A 27,191-nucleotide genomic window follows, 5' to 3' on the forward strand; every position below is an offset into this window, starting at 1 on the left:
AGATATATTTGGAACATGAATAGCCATAATTCTGTTTACATCTTCATGGTTGATATCTGCTACAGTGAACAGTAATTTAAATTTTGGTTGTAAAAAAATTTTAATCCAATTGTGTGGTCAGTTCTGATTTACTGACAAGTCTCTTTAAATTTTCTGACTGCAGGCCTTGAGTTAAAAGTTAGCAGGAGTAATTAATTAGAAAAATAGAATAAAGTATCTTATAAATATATATATAAAGTGCTCATACGTATTCTCAAGTCAAGAGTTCTCTTACATGAAATGTAAAACCTGCTTGTGAGCAACCCCTTTTGCTATTTGTAATATGGTTGAAAAACAAGTTAATTATGGTATTGGGTGAAATTTTCAATTTGAATTTAAATGAAATAAGTACAGAATAAGTGCAGAATACAACTACAGTGAAAACAAAAATTAATGCAAAGGTATGACTTTTTAAAAAAACCCTTTGATTAAACCCTCTGACTGGCAAACATATCTTAGAACATTTTTGGTTAAATCTCAATTTGAGGACCAGATATGGTAGGTGTGCCAAAGGATAAGTGAGTCCAATATGACCATTATGCCAAAAGTATATGTAGTATATATTAATCTTGCTCTAAAATTCTAATCATTATTGGATCAAGTTTATATTCAATTAGTTGCTCTTAAGTTGCCACAAATAGGAATGTTTTTAAGCAATGTTATGAGTAGACCTTCTTATCTTCCCTCCTTGAGGAATAGCAGGGCTTTTGCCATTAGACTGTTTAATAAATATTTATTATTAGTTGCCAACAGAGTTCCAAAAATTGTGTAAGGTAGTGAGGATGGAAATACCAATACAAATTTTGTATCAGGAATGTGGTTATCATGAGGACACACAAACAAACCAATAGTAATAATACATTATGAAAGCATTACAATGTCAGTTTTAGAATAACTGCAGTGGTATCATAGAAACAGAAACTTAGAGGAAGTGGCACTGTAGCTAAGTGATGGCACACCCATTCCATATAGTACGTGGGTCAAGAATGCAAGAGGAATTTTATTCCAGGCAGAGGAGACAGCATGTATTAAAGCACACCATTAAGGAAAAGCAAAAACAAAAGAGAAACCCTGCCAAGCAAGATGAGTATGTTGTTGTATTTGGCAAGTTGTAAATAGGATAGGTTAGTATTTTCCAGCAAATATGTTGGCTGGAAAGGGAAAAGAATAAGAATAAAGACCTCAAAAATGAGAATATTCAGAGAAAAAATCTGGTGAGGGATGACTAGAAGAGAAGGGAAAGAACCAACAGAAATGGCTGTTTCAAATAAACAAAAGAAGAGATGACTCCTCTGCCTTCCCCCAAAATGAGTAGTGTGAGTAACGACTCATGGAAAATCAACACTGAAATTCTGTATTTGCAACTTGCAAAATTTAATTGTTTTGCAGCCACTAACTTTACGTAGCATGTCAACTCATTTAGGAATCTAGCCTAGGGATACATTTTACTACTAATCTATCTTGAGGTTGGAAGGAAGTAGCATAAAACATGTAATGTTAGTACATTAATATTTTTTGGCTATTTTAATGGCTACATTTTTAACACTCTTAGGTGGATTTATTATAGCTGTACTTTCAGAGTAGTATAATTTCATTGCTAGAAGTAGATCAGATTTTAGTTTCTGAATGTCAATTATGTCCTGTGGGTTATTACTTTCAAAAGATCCCTCAGAATTCTGAATTGCAACTAGGTATTTTTTTTTAATCATTTTGCCATGGACTCTCCCTATCTCTGTGAAAGCATAGCAGAGCACCAAAAATAAAAGTCACAGAGAAAAAGGAAAACACAAAGAATATGGTTGTTATGATGCATCTGTTGGACTAAAGCAAATACCAAAGCAAAGATCCATGGATATGGAAATAATTGATTTGCTTAATATTAATATTTATCATATAAATATATAACATGAATAGCTTAGGAATTTCTGTCCTTTCTTTTCAAATACCAAGAATACTAATAAGCTCCATATAGTCTTTGTAAAAACAGTTAATTCTCCCTAAAAGTTGCAGCTTTTTTTTCTAAGAAGTTAGGCTTTATGAATCCCCCCTCCCCAGAAGCACTTAACATTTCCCAATGGGAAACTTATTCAATATGCCAGCATCCCAAGGGTGAAATGTAAAGACTATAAATATGTGTGAATGGAGAATAATTAGGCTGTGGGCTGTGAGGATTGCTCACATTCTATTTTCCTTTAATAAATACGAAAGAATGAAAGCTTACTTGATAAAGAGAGGGAAAGTTCTCAAAATAACTCCTTCAATCAATCCTAATAAGAAGGTACTGATCTCAAGTAATCCTGATTGTGTAACAATGAACAACCTACCCCAAGAGCAATTCATATTGTGGTTAATATGAAGAACAATTGCTTTTGTAGATTCTCACTAAGTGTTCTATGAATAAATGTCTTGTTTTCACATTTAACCATGCTATTAAAAAATACCTTAACCCAAAATAAAATACTTTAACTTAAAATTTCTTGATATAAAATTACTGAAAACAAGTGATATGAAGTTCACAAAAAATCCCTTCATTATCTTGGCATTACACAGAAGAATGATAATGACCACATTAGTACAAGGAGGAAGCCACATTATATCACTTTATTCATTGGTATATTCACTATTCTTAATAGACTCACACCACACTGAGCCATAAAAATTCTCCTCCCTGAAGCTAATATGTATAATTTCCAGGAAATCAAAATATGTATTATTAAAGTAGTCGCAAAGTATAATGTATTATATTTACAACTTAGTATCCTGTCTGTGTCAGTTGAATTATACATGAGAATATTTATTAAGTTGGTGATAGTGTCTATAGACAAGAAGAAAAATGTATCTACATGACTTTGAAGAGTATCCACATTTTATTCATATATTGCTATAGACCATAGGTATCCCTCCCAATCTTGACAACGTTCAGATGAGCAAAATTACCGCTTCTTTAGAAGAAAGTTTGACAAGTTTCTACCGAGAAGAGTTAGTAGTAAAACCCTGGACAATTTCTGTCCAGCAGGCTGGTCAGAATTCCAGCAGTCTGTAAAGCGTGTTCAGCTAATGCTAACATGAAATCTACCCTTATCAGAATATGACAGGAAGGGGCCCTGCCCATGGGGAAGTTAGCAGTAGCTAGAAAGCTGGTGAAAATGTTGTTGATCATTGGATGCATGAATATGAATTGATTGTTTAGAAGGCTCAAAGTGAAATGAAAGTAGATTTTAGCTATAGTAATCAAGACATTCTTTCTTTTGATACAGATTAAACATGTTTTTAAATGAGGGAAACCAAGAGTGTTGGTTATAAAGCACCACGAAACTTTCTGTGATATAATGTATTTATCAGGAAACTGTAGAACATTATTTTATAGAAAACATATTAAAAAAATCCACACTGAAATATGGATAAGGCCTGTGGGATTTGAGATTATTAAGAAAAACAGCCCGGATAATGAGCCTGTATGATGGCATATAATAAGATAAACCAGCAGAAAGGAGGATCAATGGAAAGATAATGGATGGATGGAGGGAGGGAAGAAAGGAAGAAAAGAAGGAAAAAAGGAAGGGAGGAAGGATAGTTGAACTGTGAATGGGTAGACAGAAAGGTGAATAAAGAGTTCTATTTTCCCTTGTTCTGCAAAGAAATAGGGAGAATAAAAAGTCACCATCTTGAAATGGAATGCAGATTATTTATAATTATAGTCGTTTATCCACAGTTTCCACAAACTAGCCCACTTTAGTCAAATCTATTTTGGAAAAAAAAAAAAAAAAGGCTGTGCTTATGGTACTGTTTCCCTGTTATTTCAGAAAGTAAATATCAGAGTACGTCGAAGTCTAGTGCTGCACCTTTCCTATCCATCACTTTTGAAATAACAGGTAGGTGAGAACATTTTACATGCCATTTCAATCAGAAATGTGTATTAGATATTATACATTTTCTGATAGAATTCTTAAACTGTCTAGGAAAGATAGTGGTTTACTTTTACTGTTTTTCTAGAAATGTATCAAAGATGACCTCTGAGATAGAAGTGCATTCCTGATTCTTGACTTTCTATAATAGCATCATTAGGTAGATGTAAATTATAGAAAAACATAAAAAGATTTTTAAATTTATTGACTTAAAAATGTCACTAGGATACCATAATTATATATACAAATATATAAAATTTGGTTTATGAACACTTTTGTTGAAATAAGTTAATGAAAATATGAACACTTTGCACAATTTGTCAAATTGTGCAAAGTGTTCATATTGAGCTCTACTAATCTTAATAAGATAATTGAAAAAGGAACTAAGTCACATCACATCTACCTTTTGGAAACAGTTTACACCAATGTAGTAGATGTAAAAAGGACTGTGATACAATTATAGAATAACTAAAACATAGGAAATCCCTGAAAATATCAGATATCTCTCGGAAATTACTTCTCAGGATATTTTGTGGGAGAGAAGGGCTGTTAACCCTATGAAATTTGTGATAGATAGATAACAAAATAGAAAGTGAGTTGCCAAGAGGTGTCAGCCGCTGGGATAGAAGCTAATAAAAACTTACATGCTGGGAATTAGATTAAGCTGGTCAGTGGTCTACCCCCAAGGTAACTAAGGATTTTTATCAGAGAAAGAGCTTACTAATGAGATATCAAGAAGTATTCAACCAAAAAAGCAATCAAAAGAATATATATGTAAATATATATACAAATAAATAAAATGAGACAACTTGGAAGCCATTCTAACATGAAAAAGGGCTTATAATACCTTTGACTTAGTCAACATTTAATAAACATTTGTTGTTTGACATATTTACTCTCCCCTTTGTAAAATGCTATGCATTTTTCCTTAATTTGTCTGAAAATTATTTCTTGAACATTTCAGATACGCTTAAGAGATTCTTTATATCAGCAAGGGGCTATCATACACAACCTTCATCCCTGAATAAACAATTATTCACACCTCTGACTTTGAATACAGGGAACATGCTCTAGTTGTTAGATCAAATGAGGAAAGTCAAAAGTCATGCACTGTTTCAGTTTGGCCACTCGTTTAAGAGAACATCTTTATTTATCTTATTTCTCTTTTCTAGCTACATACATAGCTTAAAAAAACTCTTTTGAATTTTCCGTCTTAAGGCTACTTTCAGAAGAACCCTGGACATTTAATCCAGAAGTCTCATTTTCATTTCTGCTTGGCCTTGAATCCTTATGCACACTATTTAACTTTATTTGCCTAAAAATACCTGTTAAATGACTCTTCTGTTCCATTTCCAGCAATATGGCAGATTAGAATAGCTGAAGATCACCCCTTACAGAAGACTAGACAGGATACAGTAATGTTTTAAATGCTTCTAAGAGCAGAACTGAGGTCTTAATTAACTAAATGATTTCCCAAAACAAACCAAGAAGGTTGACCTGATACTTTCCATGGTTGCCCTCAGGCAGTGATGGTACAGACAGGAGGAGGGCTATACATTACAGGGATTCAGGAGGAGTGATGCCAGTTAAGGGGTATGACATAAAATTTTCAGCCAAAAACAGAGTACAAGCAGAAATACTGCTTTACTTCATCACTCTTCAAGGGTTATTGCACCAATAAATGAGTAGAAAAACTCAATTTACCTACAAAGGAAGAACACAAAGGAACCACAATCAGCCTCAACCTCAGTCTGAATAACCCTCTCCTACAAATTCCAGCTATGCACCTGTACTCACTACTAGTTAGTTAAGTTTCAAATTTCGGTTCAAAGACCACGAAGTTGAGAAATTAATATAAGAAATGGCATTAGGGGGTTTCACCGGGAGTTTGGGGGCACAGGCTAGAGAAGAGAAGCAAGTGTGTAGTCATGTCAACATTGGTGGTGTGGGTTATCTTGCGGTTCCTAGAAGAGTACTTGAGCTCCACTCCTCAGCGCCTGAAGTTGCTTGACACGTACCTCCTGTACATACTGCTGACCGGGGCACTGCATTTCGGTTATTGTCTCCCCGTGGGGACCTTCCCCTTCAACTCTTTTGTCTCGGGCTTCATCTCTTGTGTGGGGAGCTTCATCCTAGCAATTTGCCTCAGGATACAGATCAACCCACAGAACAAAGCAGATTTCCAAGGCATCTCCCCAGAGCGAGCCTTTGCTGATTTTCTGTTTGCCAGCACCATCCTGCACCTTGTTGTAATGAACTTCGTTGGCTGAATTATTCCCATTTACTTAAATGGGGAGTGGGAGACTAGAAGAATGTTCACTTTTTGATTTCCCTTGGATGAGAACTTTTGAGATGGCAACTTGGACATGTGGATTTTCTTCAGATTGATACGTAACTACCGACTCTGATTTCGAATGTAGGTGGAGAGCCCAGAGAAGTTTCCTTGCTTCTGTGTTAGAGCAGCTCTGTAATGGGCATTTATTAACATGACCTCTGCTTCCCATTAAGTGTAACCTTTTTGCCTTCCAAATTAAAAAACTCCATGCCACTCAAAACAAAACAAAACAAACAAAAGAAATGGCATTAGGCCAATGGTGCTACCAGATTTCCTGACATAAATAAAAGCCCAAACTCTGAAGATGGGAATACCTTAACCACAGTAATTCCCCAGATAAACTGTACAATCAAAACTGCAAAGCACATGAGGAAAAAATAATCCATTTTAAACAGGATTTTAAATACCTAACAGATATTAAGATTAGACTTGCAATGTTGGAAATACTGGAAATAGGAGTTAGAGACCATAAATGATATATGCTAGAACTTACTAAAGATGTAAAGAGAAAAATTAAAACATTAAATATAATAAGTCACAATCAAAAAAAGACCAGATTTTTTAAAAAATAATAAATAAAAAGGAGTTCTAGAACTGAAAAGTACTTTTACTGAAAATAAATGGGCAGATTAGAGCTCAACAGTTACTAATAAGCTCAAGACAAATGGAAGGAAATTATTCAAAATGCAACACTGAAAATAGGAGTTGAGAATAAAAGTGAAGTAAGTCATGCAGACTTAAACAAGAAGGTTCAAAATAAGGGAATGAATGGAAAAGATGAGAAAAATTTCTAGATTTTATGAAAGACAAGAATGTACAAAATCAACAAAGACAATTTCCAAGCAATATAGTGATATATGCATGCTTAGATATAGTACAGTGAGATTTCAGTCCATCCACTATATAAGGACAAAGTAAAAGGAGGGATCCCTGGGTGGCGCAGTGGTTTAGCGCCTGCCTTTGGCCCAGGGCGCGATCCTGGAGACTCGGGATCGAATCCCACGTCGGGCTCCCAGTGCATGGAGCCTGCTTCTCCCTCTGCCTATGTCTCTGCCTCTCTCTCTCTCTCTCTCTCTCTCTCTCTGTGACTATCATAAATAAATAAAAATTAAAAAAAAAGAAAAAAAAAGGACAAAGTAAAAGGAATAAAGAAAAAGACAAAAACTAACTAAAAAGGAAGGAGAGGAACATGTGAAAGTTCATGAGTACCTGTTTATCAAACCTTTCTCCCTGTCTATCTTTCATTTTCCTCAGTTTGCTAGTGGGAAAGATGCATGACATACATGGGCATTATTACCTAAAGCAAAGGTAATCATGTCAAAAAATTATTACCTAGAGAGGATAAAATGTATTACCTATGTTGGTGTCTAAAACAGTCATAGGGATCCCTGGGTGGCGCAGCGGTTTAGCGCCTGCCTTTGGCCCAGGGCGCGATCCTGGAGACCTGGGATCGAATCCCACGTCGGGCTCCTGGTGCATAGAGCCTGCTTCTCCCTCTGCCTGTGTCTCTGCCTCTCTCTCTCTCTCTCTCTCTCTGTGTGACTATCATAAATTTAAAAAAAAATAAATAAATAAAACAGTCATAGATGTTATGCTAATAAAATATGTAAATAATATGCTAACAAGGATAAAACATTGGAAAATAATTTTTATGCCCCAAAGAGATGGTAACATGCTAGGAACAATGGAATTTCTCTAGCAGCATGAAGTCTAATGAAATACTTACAATACTTAAGTCCCAAATGCCCAGTCTACAAGAAAACAATAGTAATAATGATATCATGACAGTGACAATATTGATTGAATTTATTAAGACACTATGTTAATTATTTGGTTGATGCAAAGATTAAGTGCTTAATGTGGGAAACAGTTGGAATCAGTGACTTAATGTTAAACTTATTCTGTGCCCATTCTCCGAAGTGTTACTTGTCTGAACGTCAATCACAATCTCTTTTTTTTTCTAAAGATTTTGTTTATTTATTCATGACAGACAGACAGACAGAGAGAGAGAGAGAGAGAGAGGCAGAGACACAGGCAGAGAGAGAAGCAGACTCCATCCAGGGAGCCTGATGTGGGACTCAATCCCAGGTCTCCAGGATCATGTCCTGGGCTGAAGGCAGCTCTAAACTGCTGAGCCACTGAGCCACCAGGGCTGCCCGTCAATCACAATCTGATTGATGAAGTGCTACAAATTTGAATATCCCACTTGATATTCCTTCATTCACTCAGTAAATACTAAACAATTACTAAGTTGCACCACTGGTTTATATGTTGAAGATAGATGTTTTAAAAAAGCAGACTTGATCCCTGTCCTCAGGGAGGTTATAGCATAAGAATAACCTTGGAACTGTAGTTTTATTTACTAGGGTTTCAGAACTGACCCTTCACAAGATTGACACGGAGAGAATTCTACATACATACCCATTTGAGATTCTTCAGTTAAGCCCTGAAAGAACACTGCAACCATGGCCCACCCTTAGTAAAGAACCTTTACTCTCATTCACTGGGTGAATTATTTTTGCAGGAAGTATATATCTTCAGAATGTAGTTTAAGTATCACCTGGATGCTTTAAGAAAATGCAACAATTCCACATGTTATCCACTGAAATTGTGAGTCTGTAAGTCTGGAATGGGTTTATGAATCTCTGTTTTTTTTTAATAAGCTCCATTCTGATTATAATCAAGAGTTGATTTTTTTCCATAAAGCTCATAAAAGTCCTTTTAAAAGCCTTTCCAAAACTATATGAGACACTAGGATAAGGGTAGGGAAGCTCCAGGTTTCCAGAACCTGAAAGCTTACATAATTTAAGGGACTCTTGTTATTATAAAAAAAAGTTTTTTAAAAAGCAAAATTCCAAATACAAAATCACTAAGATCTCTGCCAGGGTCTCAGAAGGGGAGTGTATATGAGAAGGACCCTAAACGTTAAGCTTCATAGGCTTCTCAATAAATCTGTCCCGAATTGTAACAGATTTTTGGCCTCTGTTAGATCCAAAGAGAATCACTGCCTTAAGATGAGACTCAGAAACAAAGGCATGTATGTCCAGAAAAGAGGTTTTCCACAGTTCGGGAGGGCAGAGCGGGGAAAATGGAGTGACTGGGAAAAGTCACTGGGTGTCCTCCAAAGTGAAGTAGAACTTTTAGTTCTACTACCAGTCTTACTTTCATTCATCAAGCCCTGGTTTTATCTTCCTGGGCTGCAAATCTTTGGAAAACCATGAAGCCTTGCTAGTAGTTAAGCTAGGAAATTGGAGAGGACAAACACCTAACACTCTCAGATACTGTTTCATCTTACTTCATACCTGTAACCTCAGATAGGATGAAGCCATCCATGGCTGTTAGAGAAGGACCTTCCATTAATGAAAGAAAGATGGTGGATAAGATGTCACATAACCTGCCACTGTCAAGTGACTGTAGTACCATGTGCTTTTTGTAACCCTTAAGCACTTATTTCTCAGTGCGCTGTAGATGAATGATAGCACCAGAAGGAATTTTGAAACGAGCACTCAGGGCTGCGTACTGGTGAATGAATAGCATTTTTTTCAGAGGCACACTCATGCTCTCTAAGAATGTAAAAGAAATGGTTTGTGGCTGACTGTTGCCTGCCTTGCTGATGATTGCTCAATAGGGAGTAGCTACTCTCACCGGTGTTAACAGAGGAGTACAAACTACATTGTGGAACTCATTAATATTTATTCCTTCTAAAAGCAATGGGCAATAAAAAGGGAAATAAACCAGGGAGAATAGCAGTGGGAAAAGGAAGCCATGACAACAGATTCATCTTGGAAAGGTTTCACCATTTATTGCCCACAAAAATACACTGAAAATACAGGATCCATATGGTTATATTATTAAACTGGAATCCACTAAGAATATCTCTTATTGGGCGAAGTAATTTGTGAAAAAAATTGTATATTGAACATAATTCAAGAATTCAAAGTCGCTGTCTATATTCTTGTAATTATATACTTTCAATGTACTTCTTTACAATTTCACATTTTTGATATTCAACAAAGCTACATGTTCTCAGCGTCAGTCTGGACTTTATCTGCCTATACACGAGGACTTTCTCTAAGATAAGGATTACCTATGTTGCAACAGAAACCAGTTAACATCTCTGTCATCTCTGTCATGTTTTTTCTTGATGCTCCTCTACTTTCTGCATTAAAATCCCTTCAGCCATTGTCCCCAAACTATCCCAAATAACCTCCTCCTATTTCAAATAATCATTTTCACACCATAAGATATCAGCGATCTTTTTCACCCAAAGCCAATAGCTTTCTCAGACTATATTATACAATTTACCACTTGATTTACATATAATTCTATTATTTTACAATTCTCTCATGGATATTTATGCCACCACCACCACCACCCCACCCCACCACCCCACCCCAGTATTTCAAACTTCTGAGGAGGACATGGTGTTTTTTCCCTCCTAAATTTTAGTATTAATGTCCATCACTCTTACCAGAGGCCTGGAGAGATTTGCTGATTGTGTTGTTTAGAAATGTTTTAAGACTAAGAAAACCCTTCGAGGATGTTGAGTTCTCAGTCATCTGATTCATAGAGTTTAATTTCAGATTCATCTCTGTGTTTCACCAACTTCATTCTTATGCTTCTTTGTTTTCCTGTCCTCTGCAAAGGGCTAATGAGAACATATGTAAAACACATCCTAGCATAAGGCCTTTTACTTGTTATTTACCAAAATGAATATTCATTGCTTTTGTTTATGTCTTTACTTTTCTGGTTAATTTGAGAAAAGAGGAGAGATAGTTAAAATAGTTTTACTCTAAAACATCTACATGTCTCAAAGGCATAATGGTATACCAGCCTTGCTAGTTGAGAAACATAACAGAGGATATATAATTCATGGAGTCTCTTTGCAATATGTCCCAAGTTTCTGTGGTGTACTTACATTATATATAAAACTTCTCCTTTCTTGGAAAGAGTAGACTTTATTTGTATTAATCTGAACTAAAAAGAAATATAACTAATTTTACTGCTAGCATTATGAGATGCAGAATAATCTCAGCTTCCCTTACTTTGTGATGCTGAATCTTTGAGAAATTTAAGCAGCACTCTTGCTCAAGCATTCTGAAGGAAAAACTTACAGGAACCCTGGGATTGTTTGGTTGCTCAAAAAAGAACATTTTCCCTGTTTTACAGCCTGAGAAGGCCACACTGGTCCATCTGCCCAGAATTTCTGGGCATCTAAAACCACATTGATTAGACAGCTTTATGCATTGGAGAACTTAGCTCTTCTTGTCCAAATAATATTAATGACAATATGGAGACAAAAAGAATTATTAGAAAAGTCCTTGTTTTACATGTTCTCAGCTAGGTCTGATTACAAAGGCTTGGATCAATTAAGTATCCTACTTCATGAGAAATTTCTAAAAGACTTCGAAATAAAATCCTGTTTTTCACCAAGATAGCTCTTGATCCATTTCTTACTGTTTTCCAAATATATATGCATAACAAAGAGATAAGAAAAGAAACTAACATGTTGTGATAGATTATATCTATCCATTAATACATGACTAAATGGAGAATAATTTTCTACAACTATTAAAACAGTAAGTGACAGAGGATGGACTCAAAGCCAGTTTTTGTTTGTTTGGTTGTTTGGATCATTGTTTGTTTTTTGTGGGGTTTTTTGTTTGTTTTGCTTCAGAATCTAAACTCTAATAATACTCCCCTGCTCTGTGAATTTGCTTCAGAGTAAATGACAGGGTACAATCACTGTCCACAACTTTATCAAAATCACCAAAGTAAGTGGATTATATTATCTGATGTTATCTCTATTACAAAATAAATAAAAATACCATAGAGGTCTGCCTCTAATAACAGAAAATTGAAGGAAAACTAAACATAATTTAAGCCCTTTTAGGATTCAACCCAAGAAGTTTATTCCTGAGATGGTTCTCTAAGGTCAATGTGGATTCTTGTCAATGGTTATTTGAACCTGTATTATATTGAATCATATGAAATTGCTATTCTTTGCAGGTCAAGATCCATAGACTATTTTCAATTTCATATGGTTCAATGAGTAGGTGCCTTTACTGTGTTGTATCATCACCTGATGTGATCTGCTTTTTGTCCCAGACTTTTTACTGTCAGAATCAAGCCTGCAGCTGCTGGCTATGAATTATAGTCAATGTTTTCACATGAACAATATGCATTTGTGTTGTATGTAGTATGCTTTAGAGAGGGTAATGATTGTCTTCTATAAAAAAATATGTAGATTTCCCCATAGTAGATATTCTTTATGGGAAAATAACTCATATTGATGGTTTGAGAGTGACTTGAATTCATCAAGTAGCTTTTATTCTATGCACAGTTAGAAAAGAAATATCCTGCATTCAATGATGTGATTTTTAATAATTACCTATGCCCCATGTTGTTTTATGTAGGTGCATACAGTAAAAGGAGATAAAGTGATTTTAGGGATAAGTGGATGAGTAATATGGTGCAAAAGAAAAATGCTAGTAGGTGAATGCCAATAATGAATATAAAAAAATAATGTACAAAATGTATCCTATAAAATCCTGTGATTTTTCTTAAAGTAAGACCACAAGTTTTGGCTCTAAGCTTATAATAGCCCATGCAAAGAGGAATGCTACATAATTTATGAAATTCACAGTGTCCATTAGACAATAGAAAACATTTTTAAAGGAAAAGCATAACAATTTCTGTTTTGGAGTCTGAAAAACATTGACCAGTAGACCTTCATAAAGATGACACTGTAACTATATTAAATTATACCCTTATTAACATTTTTATAATAAACACCACAATGAATCTTATATGGAAGCTTTTTATTAAAGCAGTTTTCCTCAATGTAGACCATTAGCTTAAATATAAGTGTAACTCAGGAAAGGCAAATCAGTGGGGATTGATGTGATATAGTACAGATTTATAGGTCTCTGCTAAGCAAGATAACCCAGGGATAGAGTTGAGAATATCTAAACAAATGGATGCACAGCTATTCCCTCAGGCAACCCTCCTCAGAGCTTTGATAGATATTGAGAGGCAGAGAGTTCCCTTACATCCCCTGACACAAGGATCTGGAGTACCGCTATTCTGGTTTCTATTTAGGTGCAGTTAAATGCAGGGACACATTTTCCAGTCATCATCTGAGTGAGGAAAGGATTAGCATTCCTAAAGGAAAATCGAAAGGCTTGACAAAGACATAAACTTGAATAAAATATTATCTCACTTCGAACAGAAGGATGAATCCATGCCTAACGAGATGCAGGGCAAGGAAAAATTTTAGGAATAGATAAAGGAAAATTAAAGGTCATAAATCTATTCTATAGCTTATAAGCCATAGCAAAAATCTGAAACACATGGAAGGGAGATCTGCCTTCAACAATAATGCCATCTCTTAGAAGAAGCAATTTACCTTTCCAGTATCTTCTTCAAGATAAACTGACTCCCAAGAATAAATCTATGGAATTAAATGAATTAACTTGAAATAATAATAATAAAAATAATAATAATAATACTATGAGAATTATGTGAGACATTGTTCTCTTTTACATTTATTTGCTTATTAGACCCTCACTGAAAATCTATGAAGTAAATACTATATTTATATAATGTTGAGGTAAAGAGGAATTAAATTATTTTACCAAGGCACTTAGCTAATAAATATCATATTCAGGATTGTAGATCAAAATGTCTGGCTCCTGAGAGCTTGTGATAGTAACCATTGTGCCATTGAGTTAGAGTTATTAATTGTAAGCCAGTTTAATGTTGGGCAAAAGTGATATTTTTGTGGGTGATATTTTTTCCCTTAAGTAGCTTTAATGGATTTATTAACACATCTATTCAACAGATCATGCAGCTTGAACTATTTCAATGATACTGGTTTTAGAATGTGTGCCTTCTTTTAAATAGCAGGTAGGTCTCAGAGCCAATGATCTGTTAAGATTATTCTTATTTCATGATAATAAAGCTATACATGTATGAAAATGCCCATGTTTCAATTTTATATGGCAAAAAGTCATTCATTTATTAGACCAATATTTACTGAGTGCCTTCTATGTGTAAACACTGTTTAAATGCTAAAAACTGAGAAGTGAATAACACAGACAAGATTCCTTCTGTCACAGAGTTTATATTTTATAGAAAGAGACTATAAGCAAATGAAATAAATAACAGGTAGCAATAAGTACTATGCAGAAGATTAAAATATGGTGATGTGAGAGACAATAACTGGGGAATAATATTATTTGGATTACCAGGGTATTATTTGCATACACACACACACACACACACACACACACACACACACCAAATATACCAAAATATATATACCAAATTCTCTGAGGGACCAACTCCTATATGTTGATCTTTCTCTTTGATATCTTGAATCATAACAGTCAGGTATGCTTGTCTCCCCTGCACACACTCTTGTAATGACAAAATAAATAAATGTTTTTTTTTTTTTTAAATAAATGTTTTAAAACAACATCAGAGAATAGTTCAAGCTGCATGATCTGTTAAATAGATGTGTTAATAAATCCCTTCAAGCTACTTAGGGGAAAAATATCACTCACAAAATAGATAATATATAACAAGTGTTCACTGAATAAATGAATAAATGGACTTAGTAATGACCCCCAAGCATTGATACATATGATTAGCAACTAGTGTTACTTGAGCAAAATTTCTCCTTCTAAAAGCCAGAGAGATGAATATTCTAAGATGTGTATTTAGAAATACATCACAAAACCTCTAAATAATAAGCCTAAGTAAATACTTTAAATCTTTAGAAAACCAAACTTATTGTTAGGCTTTTGCTTCAAGCCATAATCAAGTAACTGGAATTCTCTCAATACGAATAACTAAAATTGGACAAAATATGCAAAGCACCTATTTTTTTTTACATCAAATAGCAAACAGTAAAGACTGTGATCACAGTTGTGAGGTAATAGATCACTCTGTCTTCTACTGGAAGCTCTTTACTGACAGAAGGAAAACTGAAAGCAAGCATGTTATCAAGTGTTATTGAACCAAGTCATCCAGCATCTAAGTTCTGGATTGCTAAAGTGACTGGAAATTTCAGAACTGGGTAGAGAGAAAGGGGTTCTGTATTAGAGGTAATAGAGCAGAGTCTGGGAGTCCATGTGGAGATACATCATAGGTCCTTTGCCCATGGTTGGGCTGCACATGTACAGAATTATACTCTGTGAAGTCTAGCAGAAGACCTGTACTGCAAAGTGAAGGCTGAAAGGTAATTGTATAGGTAATGCCATGCTGGAAGGCATCAGAGTTCCAGCCCTATGATGGTGAAGAATTTTCATTAAACACCTTGAGCTTTGAAAGACCATGACTTCAGGGTAAGGACAACACTGTTACAATCAAGCTCAAATCTGAACCAAACAAACCTTAATCCAAAGGAAACCAAACCTATAAGGATCAGGAGGATTTTCTAGCAATTTAACTGTGTGACAGAACAAATCTTATAAAGGAAGATATAAAATAGAAAAAAATTAAAAATGAAGATGACATAATCCAGACTCTACAACATGCCATTCATGAAGTCCAGTGATTAAAAAGTTACTTCATGTGCAAAGAATTAGAATAAAAAGACCCATCATGAAGAAAAACATCAACAGAAAAATACCTTAAGATGACCCAGATATTAGAATTAGCAAGCAAAGACTTTAAGAAACTTATACATACATTGAGGGATTTAAAGGATAAGATTGTCTTGGGACATGAACAGATGGAAGTTTGAGGAAGTAGACATTATAAAAATATAGAACTTCAAGAATATAACAAAAATCTACAATAAAAAATTTATTGACTTGGATTAACAATTGGGAGATTGCTAAAGAAAGGCTAAGTGATCTTGAAGATAGATCAGTAGAAGTTATCAGATCTGAAGAACAAAGAGGAAGGAGACTGAGCTGGGAAAAGGTGAACAGAGACTCAGTGACTGATGAAATAGTATCAAGGTATTAATGATATTAGAGGAGAGAGCCTAATCTAACAGAAAACCTTTTTGAAGAAATAATGGCCAAAAATTTCTTAAATTTATTGAAAAAGAAACCAACAAGTCACAGATTTAAGAAGCTCAGCAAACCCCAAGCAGGATAAATACAAAGATAATAATAGCAAAAATACATTATGCTCAAATTGTTTAATCTAAAGATAGAGTATTTTTAAAGCAGCAAAAGGAAAAAAAAACATGTGATATGTACATGTGAATAAAGATAACAAATGAGGATTGAAATTTCATTGGAGACAATGATTAGGCCATAGAACAATGAAACAGTGTCTTCACTGAAAAATAATTGTCAGATTTCTATAGATGGTGAATATATTTGTCAACAATAGGCATGACAAACGAACATCTTCAGAAAAATAAAAGCTGAGAGAAATGATTACCAAGCAGTTTAGAGTATAGATTATGAAAACAGAATGCCTGAGCCATGTGATACTGAACAGATTATTTAACCTCTCTGTGAACCTGTTCCCTTCTCTATAAAATGGAAATACTAAAACCTGTCAAAATTTTAAATGAGAGAATCCATATACTGCACTTAGAATCATGCCAGGCATATAGTAAGGTCTCAATCAATATGATTTAAAATATAAAGTACGGCCTATGATTTAGAATAAATTTCTACTCAACAAAGGGGGGAAAAGTGTGTTATTCAATAATAGTTCTGTGAAGGCAAAACATTCCCACAATTCTAGCTTAGACCTTGAGCACTGAGTGAGTGCCTTCAAGCCCAGTTCTCAGCCTTCCTCCAGAATCACACATCCCAATTTTCATTTGGGTGATAAATTAAGGATCTATGGACCCTCCACCATTTCCTCTTTTCCAAAGAGCTTTATCCAGTAAAACCAAAACTGTCTTCAAAGGAATACCAGCTTCTTCCCTTTCTTATATTAGTGTTCTCGGATCTATTTAATGCCAGCTGATTTCATATCAATCTTTATAAATCACTGCGGCTTCCCAACTGAAATGCAGCTGAGCCCATAGAGAAACTCTCCTCTGACCAGAGAAAGGAGCTGAGAAAAGCCAAGAAGGTCCTTTGATGAATCCATCAAGAACAGAGATAGAAATTATCGTGACATGCAAATACAAGAACTAGGCTAAATACCTGTGAGACCAGATACCCGGTTTTGGATCTGCTCCTAAATACCATCTCAAAAGTTCTTTTTCAGGTAGTATACCACCTGGTCTCTCATCAAGGTGAAGCCAGAAGCTTAAAGCCCTCCCCAACCTGTTTGCCTAGAGTCCCTCCTTGCTTGATGTATTTTTCTCTACTTTGAATGATTCTCTGTGTCAGACTCAATAAATTTTAAAACAAGTAGCTCTCCATGTAAACTCTGAATGATGCATAATGTGAAAAAAACAGTCCATTCCATTTTTTTTTTAACACTCAGAGATGCTTTGGGAATAAACAAAGTCAACAAAGTGAAAGATGACCCTGCTGCACATACAGCACATTTTTGCAGTCCAGAGGAAAGAAGTCTGAAATATATGAGAACAAGAAACTTAAATATAATAGTAGGAGAGATTAGGAGTAGAATTTCTAAATTGCAAGGAAAGATTTAGAGAAAAAGTAATGAGGTAATAAATAGAATACTTAAAATTCCATTAGAATAAAAAATGAAAATGAATAAGATTTGGGGTGACTGTAGTAGACTAGAAGTCGGTGAAAACATAAATGTAAAAGACATAAAGTTGAGATTAAAAAGTTGAAACCTGTGAGATAAAATGTAAGAAGGCCTCATTAATAACTAATAAAAATTTAGCTCAAAATGAATTAAAGAATTTAATGTTAAGAACTGAAACCATAAAACTCCTAGAAGAAAGGTAAACTCCTTGAGATGAATCTTGGTGTTAGTTTTTTGCATTTGACATGAACAGCAGAGGCAACAAAAGCAAAAATAAGTGATCAGGACTACATCAAACTAGGATGTTTGCGCACAGCAGAAGGAACCATCAGCAGAATGAAAAGGTAACCTACAGAATGGGAGACGGTATTTGCAAACCACAAATTTGATAAGAGGTTAATATCTAAGATATACAAGATAACCTGCTTTAAGAATTTTTCCCTTTTCCCTAAGACACAGTATTATCAACCCATAACAGTGAGTCAGGGAGATGACCAATATCCAACCTCCAGGCAGATTTCCTAGGGAGGTTTGAGATCTACGGTGGCAGATGTTTTTGAATCACCAGTATCATTCTTCTCAGCAGTTTTATTTAAAAAGAGTATAATGTATGCTTGGGGAAAGTATCCAAACCCAGTTTATATGCTGCCATAAATAAAAATGTGGATTTAGGCTTAGAAAAATGTCCAGGAAGAAATATGTCACCAGTAGGAAAAATAAAATACCACTGGAGAAATAATTCTTGATATTCTTATGACCAAAAACAATAGCAAGCAATTCTTTACCAAAGTGTATGGAGCTGTGTTCTGGAATGTACATAACATTTTCTAAAAAGTAAGCATTTAGTGCCATGGTGCTATGGCATCCAATCCTCCATAGGTGTGTTTCTCAAAGGGTACTATGAGCATTACTTGCGTCAGAATCAGCTGAAGTGCTTGTTGAAAATGCATATTCCTAGGTCGTTCCTAGATTCCAATCCAAATGTAGTGAATTAGAATTACTGGGGATGGTATCCAGGAGTCTCCTTCCTTAAAACAACCCTTGTCAAAAACAAAACAAAACCTTGTCATCATCCATCATCCCTACCATAAATTGTTGCATGGCCTGAAAATCAGAAAGCCACTGTTGTAAGGTTAAGCATCGATTATAAAAGTCTTGATTTCTGTTCCACCACCTCAGAATCCAGTACCTTTGTCAAATTCCAGAAAGCTCTAAGGTTACATTGATGACATTTCCAACAGGTGATGTTGTAACTCATTCATGTTTGACCTTTTAGTTTTGTTTTTAAAAAATACATGCTAGACTTAAATAAAAATCCCAGAAATGTTACTGCTATTTTTCCAAGGAGCCTTAACATCTATTTTATGTGTCTTAAACCATGAGTAGGGTGAACATTAGTGGCCCTCACGTTATAGTCTAAAGGGAGACCCTGAAAGTGTCAAGAAACTCTGTTATTTAAATGTCAAGCCAGACATTTAGTCCACACCTGCTGATTCAGCTGGCAGCTGCAGGAATGGGTAGGCTAACTGGAGGTGGAGCAGATTAGGGCAAGAATTGGAGGTACAGGAAGAAGAAACAGAGGGGATTTCTGTCCTTTGAAATGCATAGAGCACAGGACCCTGATCTTCTGAGTGAGCAGTATGAGAGAATAGAGTGATCACAGTTTAAGTCAAGAACAAGGAGATACTGCAGTGACAACCCAGGGCTGGGCATTGATTGCTTTAATCAAAATCTTTGGGGTCATTTTTGGTTCTTATCTCTCTTGTTCTCAAGACTCATTCCTCAGGAGATTCTACTTGCTTTCCCTTCAATATTTATCTGACCACTACATCTCCATTTTCACTCCCTAGTCTGGATCATGATCTCTTGCCTGAATTATTGCAATAGCTTCCTAATAGATATCCCTGTGTCCCATGTCACTCACAATTGATTCTGCACACAGCAGCAGAGCAGTCTTTTATATCTTAAAAGAACGATTGTGTCATTCTTCTGCTCAAAGCCCTGCTACAGTTCACTCCCAGTAAAAGTCAGTCTCTCTACCCTGTCTTGACTGCTGGATCCCATCTCTGACTCCTCTGCCTTTTGCTCCTTTCACTCCAGGTACATGGTTTCCTTTGCTGTCCTGGAATGCTTTATCCACAGACATTTGCTTGGCTAACTCCATCCCCTCCTTTCAGCCTTATCTCAAATATTTCTCTCTCGAAGAGGCTAAATGAGGGACACCTGGGTGGCTTAGCAGTTTAGTGCCTGCCTTCGGCCCAGGGCGTGATCCTGGAGTCCTGGAATCGAGTCCACATCGGGCTCCCTGCATAGAGCCAGTTGTGTCTCTGCCTCTCTCTCTCTCTCTCTCTCTGTGTGTGTCTCTCATGAATAAATAAATAAAATCCTAAAAAAAAAAGGCTAGATGTGACCCTTCTATTTAAAATTGTATCACACCTCCCACACACATACTCCTAGAGCCTTGCTCTTTTTTTCTTTATTTCAAAGCACTTTTTTTTTTTTAAGATTTTATTTATTTCTTTGAGAGACACAGAGAAGAGGAATGGTGGGGAGGGGCAGAAGGAGAGGGAGAAGCAGACTCCCCACTGATCAGGGAGCCTGATGCTGGGCTCAATCCCAGGCCTCTGAGATCATGATCTGAGCTGAAGGCAGATGCTTGCTTAACTGGCTGACCCAACCAGGTGCCCCTCTTTTTTCATAGCACTTTTTGCTTATACCATACTGTGTCAGTTATTAGTTACTAAGCTTCTGGTTCATCTTATGTTTCCCCACTTCCTTTATGAGAATGCTAACTATAGGAAAGCAAAAACCTTTGTCTGTTTTGTTGTCTGCTTAATCCTAAGCACCCCAGGTATACAGTATATGTCTGGTATATAGTAAATGCTCAATTAACATTTGTTGGGTGAATTAATTAAGCAAATATTCATGAGGTAGACCTGATCCTGACAAAGTATAGGGAGAAATTAAAGAATAACTATAGAGGACTAAATAGAGAATTTAGACTAGAATTAGCATCAGATCTGAGACAGCCAAAAATAACTAGATGGGCTAAAAAATCTGAGTGGGCCTGGAACCAAGTAACTCATTACCACAATGGTTCATTTGTAGGGGTGAGTAGTTTTGATGTTACGATTCAAAGCAACCCACAAATGGTGCTTTTGGCCATTCCTCTGTGTTCCAGGTTGTAGTTTATTTTTTGACTCCAAGACATTAGAGGAAAAAGCCATAAAACTTCTCCAAACGTTTTGGCAAGTTCCTCTTCTGCCCACACAATAATCAGGAAATAGGATTCTATACCTAGAATTCTATAAATGGAGATTTTGAGAAAATAATGGAAAATTTTATGAAAAACAGAAAAGCTCATATTGGAGATACTTACATCTGTGTGCCTCTAAATAAGGTGTGGTCAGACAGTCACAGTGGCAGTAATCTGCTGTGGAGAAACTTGAATGAGTACAAGTTTAGCATAGTTTCTTTTCCCCCCAGAACAGGGAAGAGTTGATAAAATAGGTCAGTGTATTATGGTCACCACTGGACTACACTTAAGTCTTTATTCACAGATTATTTCTTTCTTCAGTATCCCATCAAGTTTGGTGTTACAGACTGAATTGTGTCCCTTTCCTTCCAAATCACATGTTGAAACCCTAATCCTCAATGTGACATTTTTTGGAGATAGGGCCTTTAAAGAAGTAATGAAGGTTAAACAAAGTCATGAGTGGGACCTAAAAAAAAAAAAAAAAAAAAGAGTGGGACTTGACCCAAATAGGACTGATGTTCTTACAAGAAGAGAAAGATACACCAGGGATGTATGTACACAAAGAAAGGGCCAGGTGAGGGCACAGCAACAAGGTAGTTGTCTGCAATTCTTACCAGATTTCTACTGTGGCAATACTTTGATCTTAGACTTAAAGCCTCCAGAACTGTAAGAATATAAGTTTCTGCTATTTAAGCCACCTAGGTAGTGGTATTTTGTTACGACAGCCCTAGCTGACTAGTACACTTGGTCATCAGAATAATATCTATAGCAAGTATGTGGAGTTAGTTGTAGACTTTGTTTGATTAGATATTTTGATTCTTTTTTATTACTCACTTTGAAACAACAGTTGCAGTTGTTTGAAATTCTAACTGCTAAGATTCTCTGCCATTATATTGTGGTAACATCCAAGTGCCAAACTGCTTCTTTTACTTTACACTATGCATTAATGTTATTTTCAAGTTAAGGACATTGTATATGGAAATTTGAGTCAATACTGATGTGTTATTGGAAAATTTCAGGGTAAGTTTTCCATAGACAGTGCTTCAACATGTCCTGTTTTTTTAAAGGGGGAGGGGAACCCAACTCCATATTTGCAGTGTTGCAACAGATGGTACATCCCTGTAGTAGGAGAGTGATGTCCTCATCAAGCTGTTGATACAGTTTGTGAAATTTAAATCTTCATATGATTGGTAATGCTGTGAAGATGGATATTTTGAACAGTCCCACATATTTTTAAAAATTCTTGTCTCATGTGAATCAGGGTCACTGAGAGAAATTATCTGACATATGTTTGTTTCTATAAATACTTAAAAAGATAGCATCATTCTGTTTTATTTGAGTCAAGGCATGAGGATAGTTTTTTCTAGGCAATATGGAATTGTGAACATAGGCACATGGACCTCTCTTTATAAGTCCCTAAAATGACCATTAGCATATACAAATAGAGAAAAAACTGCATCAATCCTTGAAACAAGAGGTGAGCTCATGTAGCAGCTAGACCCTTAAAGGAGTTTCTATTTGCTAAGATGATACTGATATAAAAATTGAAGGAACAGAGACATCAAAGCAAAAAAACAATGCCTATGACACTGAGTAGAGTTTCTGAAAGAAGCAGGTAGGGATGTTGACAGTGTTCTGCCTTGTACCCCAACCCAGCAGAGTAAAGGCTGGACACAAGAACAAGAATAGGCCCATCACTCAGTGCCCTCCTGACTCTGCTAACAGGCAGGACTCAGACAGCAAACCACTTGTCGTGTGTGTCGAGTCCTTTACAGTGAAGGTTTTTCTCAGAAGTCTATCCATATCTTTTACAACACAGCTAGTGTTCATGTACTAGCTCCTTCCTCATCGTCAATCTCCTCAACATCCCTAATTTACAAGTTGAAACTAGAATGTACAACTGAGAAGTAAGAAAGAGGAATACTCACTTCTTATTTTAACCTAGACCTAAATATCCTTTATTGGAATATTTGGGGAGAATCTCATCTAAATTTATTAAATGAATCCACTGTAACTTCCACTTGACTAAAACCAAGTATACCTCCTGATTTACCTCTCAAAGAATAAACAAACAAAAAAGTCAAGAGGCCTATGTAAAAGTATCACAATTTCAAATTCAGGGACTACTCTTAATAGCTCAGCTCTGAAGCAGTTTAATCTAAAAAGAAAATTGTTTAATGTTTTGTGATCTCAGTCAAATGTTTTGATTTGCAATCTCAACACAAAGAAGAGAGTATCCAAGCAGCAAGCACAAGCAAAGAAGAAGCAAAATGTAAATAAGTAGGATGGCCTGGTGATGAAAACCAAGGCTATCGATTTATGAATTGCACAGAAGTAACAAGTCTGTGGGTACTGGCATTAATTATGATGTAGAAAACAAACTCAAAAACTGCTATGTGGGCTTCCGAAACCTATACAGACAGTCCTTGACTTGGGATGGTTCAACCTAGAATTTTTTGACTTTATGGTAGTGTGAAAGTGATATAGATCCAGTAGAAAACATACTTGGAATTTAGAATTTTGATTTTTTTTTCAGGGCTAGCAATATGTGCTATGATATTTTTTCATGATGGTGGGCAGTAGCAGTAAGCTGCAGCTCCTAGTCAGCTACATTATCATGAAGGTCAACAACCAGTATCCCTACAACCATTCTGTACCCAAACAACTATTCCATTTTTCACTTTTAGTATTCAATAAATTACATGAGATATTCAACACTTTATTATCTGTAGGGTAATGTAAATGTTCTGAAAATGTTTAAGGTAGGCAAGGCTAAGTAAGCTATGGTGTTTGGTAGGTTACATGTATTAAATGCATTCCTGACTTAATGATATTTTCAACTTACATTGGATTTATTGGGAACATAACACCATACATCAAGGAAGATCTGTGTAGTGCCTTGGGTTAATATAAGAAAAGATTAATCAAAAACAACAGCTCAATCTGCGTTAATCATAGCCAGAAAGGACTGGCAGGGAGCTTTGAAGCACATTAAATATTGAGAGCTAATTCTCAACCATTGTTTTAAATATAGTTACAAAATTGATTAAAGATTAAGTATTTATCTTAAAAACAATGCCCTATATTATTAAAAAGAACTTGATGGATTTTATGTCCCCATTTATCAGCCTTTAAAAGATAAAAGAAATTTCTGTGAATAATATGCAAGACCATCTACAAAAAACTTTAAGCAATCACTGTTACATGTAGAACCTGGTTAATTTTCAGAATAAAGGCTTTCTTTATTAGCTTGACATCAATTCTTGAGAGTAAATTTATAGTGCCTCTAGGTGACATGTAAGTGGGTGTTGAGTAAATTATCAATAGAACCTTCTTGGAATTAAAACTACTTTGGTTAAATATACATTAAGTTACTGCCACACATTTGTAATAATTAAGAGAAACAAGCAAAAAAATATCACTGTTGACACTGTCATTGGCCCTGCAGCACCTTTGGCATATGGTTCCTAATACAAGGGTAGGGCTTTACACAAAAAAGACATTTAATATTTCTTTTAACTGACTGAACAACAGAATAACAAAGAAAAGGAAAGCTCTTTGTAACTGATTTTTATTTTTAAGTCTTTGGCTTCTCTTTTGTCAGTTCCTATACAGAATTTAAGATTGAAATCCAATAGAATTTCTTTGTAATGGTGAATTAGCACTCAAATAAGCTTGGTAAAAGAAACAATGCTATTTCAAGAAAAAGGTGGGTTTTCAGGGAAGACAATGGACAATAAAATCAACATCAGGAGGTTTTGAATGCCTAAAATGCTCAGCTGTTTTGCTAAATGGATGAATGAATTATTCAACTATTGCATTTTTTCAACCTTTGAACCCTAATATATTTTTTGAACGACTGCAGAAAAGGCATATTATTTTACAAATGGGTCTGAAAAATAGACTGAATATGAAGATCTATGACTTAAAATATTTTGAGAATCTGAATGCATATTTCCATGGTGAAAAACAGTTAAAAATACACATGTGGCATATTTTTTGACATTAGAACAAAAATTATTTAGTTTTCGAAAATTTGATGTTAAAAATGGATGAGAATCTCAACTGTTTCTTATTAAAATACTGAGGATTCATTTTCCATATGAATATTCCCACTTCCTTCTGTCACCCCTCACAACAATAACCAAATAGGCTGTTTTAAGAATGTATGTGTTCTAGTTAAGCCACTCTTCATATTATGGACTTCTGGAAGTTGAGATAAGAAATGGGGAAGAATATGGCTTCTGCTAATCATCATAACAGTACAGGAGAGTGGCTAAAAGCATCGTCTCTGAAATCTAATGCCAGCGGCTACTAATTAGCTGTGTGATCATAGGCAAGTTACTTAACCTTTCTGTTCCTCAGTTTCCTCATCTTCAAATTCTGGATACGATTGTACCTACGTCAGAAGATTGCTGTAAGGATTAAAAAATTAATTTGGTAAATTCAATAGAAGTATCCATTCTTATTAGTATAAGTACAGAACATTTTGTTTTAATAGTAATTTAATTGTACAGCATGTTCTTGATAGAAATTTAGTTTTCATTCCCACCTGACACACAAAAGTCAAAATAATTTTCATTAATGGACTACCAGGGTTGAAATTGTATTACCTTGACAGCATCATTATATTATTACATTAAGATGACACATACCATATTAGTAATCTCCATTAACTATATTTTTAATTCTATGATCTATTTCAAATGTATTTGTGTATTTGTATTTGTTGGGAAAGTTATTTAATCTCTCCTCTCCATACTTAGTTTCCCCATTTGGGGCATAATTATTGCCTCTCTCCAAATGGGCATGATTGAAATACCTACCACCATGGGGTTTTGTGAGAATTAAATAAATTAGTATTTGTTAAGTACTTGCAATACTGCAACATTGCTTAGCACATAGTAAATACCAATAAACATTTTTTATGAAATAAATACATCCCACTCTATCCACAAGTGGAATTCCTATTCTAATTTTATGTTTAATATTCTTTGTTTTTCTTTATATATTGACCTGTCTGTGCTTTTTAACCAAAGACCATCAGGAACACACCTGTATTTGAACAAGTTGGGTTTATTACTAATTGAGCAAGGGAGAACCAATACTATGGGCAGCCATGGCATCTTAGTAAGAGTGTCAGGAAGTACTTAACAGGATCTAGGTTTCAACTAAGTGATTTTTAGGAGAATTTAAACAAGTGGACTTTTGCTCTGGATTGAATGCTATAAGGAAGCAAGAATAATTCTATGATAGGATATCTTGATAAATCATATTTGGAAGGAGGAAAGCTTGGAGAGAGGTTAAAGCTATAATCAATAATTATTTTATTTTTTTAAAGAAGCAGCGCTCACTCATTGGGAGAGGGGAATATTTGATATTGTTTATGGTTCTCATAGTGACCTGTTTTTACCTAAATAAAGTAGTTTTATTTTTTGTCTTACACCATCATTGTCTAGAATTATCTTATCTTATTTGATGATGTTCTGCGAAGTTTTTATGTCCAACAGAACACCATGGCAAAGTTCTGGGTGCCAGGTCAGCTCCTAAAAAAATAAAGGCCTAGTTGAAAGTATCAAGCCAATTCCTAGACAATGGTGGACATTCTCCTCTTTCCCAGACTTATGTATTTATCCCAAAACATGATGATATGGCTTGTTTCTTGTAACTTTATATGGATGGCATCATTTAGTATATGTTCTTCCTAAACTTGCTTCCTTTACTCTTTTGATATGTTTGTTATTTTAATCATATTGATGATTGTGCTAGTTCATTTATTTCCACTTCTGTATAGTATTATGTAGTGTGGACAAGGATAATTTAATATTCCTTCCCTTTTTGTTGGACACTTGAATTGTTTCTGGATATTGATAATTATAAACAATGTTTCAATGATAATTCCTATCAGTATCTATTGAGGTAAATGTCTAATAGCTTTTCCAGGATATATACCTAGTAGTATGCTTATCTTCAACTGTAGTTAAGAATTCCAAGTTATTTTCCAAAATGG

At 35.2% G+C, this 27,191-nt stretch overlaps 1 protein-coding gene and 1 pseudogene across 1 annotated transcript in view; both read left to right on the plus strand.

The window, feature by feature from the left end:
• THSD7A (thrombospondin type 1 domain containing 7A) overlaps positions 1–27,191 on the plus strand; it is a 423,389-nt gene that overhangs the window by 231,339 nt on the left and 164,859 nt on the right. The gene's annotated exons all lie outside the window — the stretch shown is intronic.
• Positions 5,873–6,326, plus strand: LOC140609523 (dolichyl-diphosphooligosaccharide--protein glycosyltransferase subunit DAD1 pseudogene; annotated as a pseudogene).

Source organism: Canis lupus, chromosome 18 (genome assembly GCF_048164855.1).
Source record: "Canis lupus baileyi chromosome 18, mCanLup2.hap1, whole genome shotgun sequence".
Classification (NCBI taxonomy): Eukaryota; Metazoa; Chordata; class Mammalia; order Carnivora; family Canidae; genus Canis; species Canis lupus.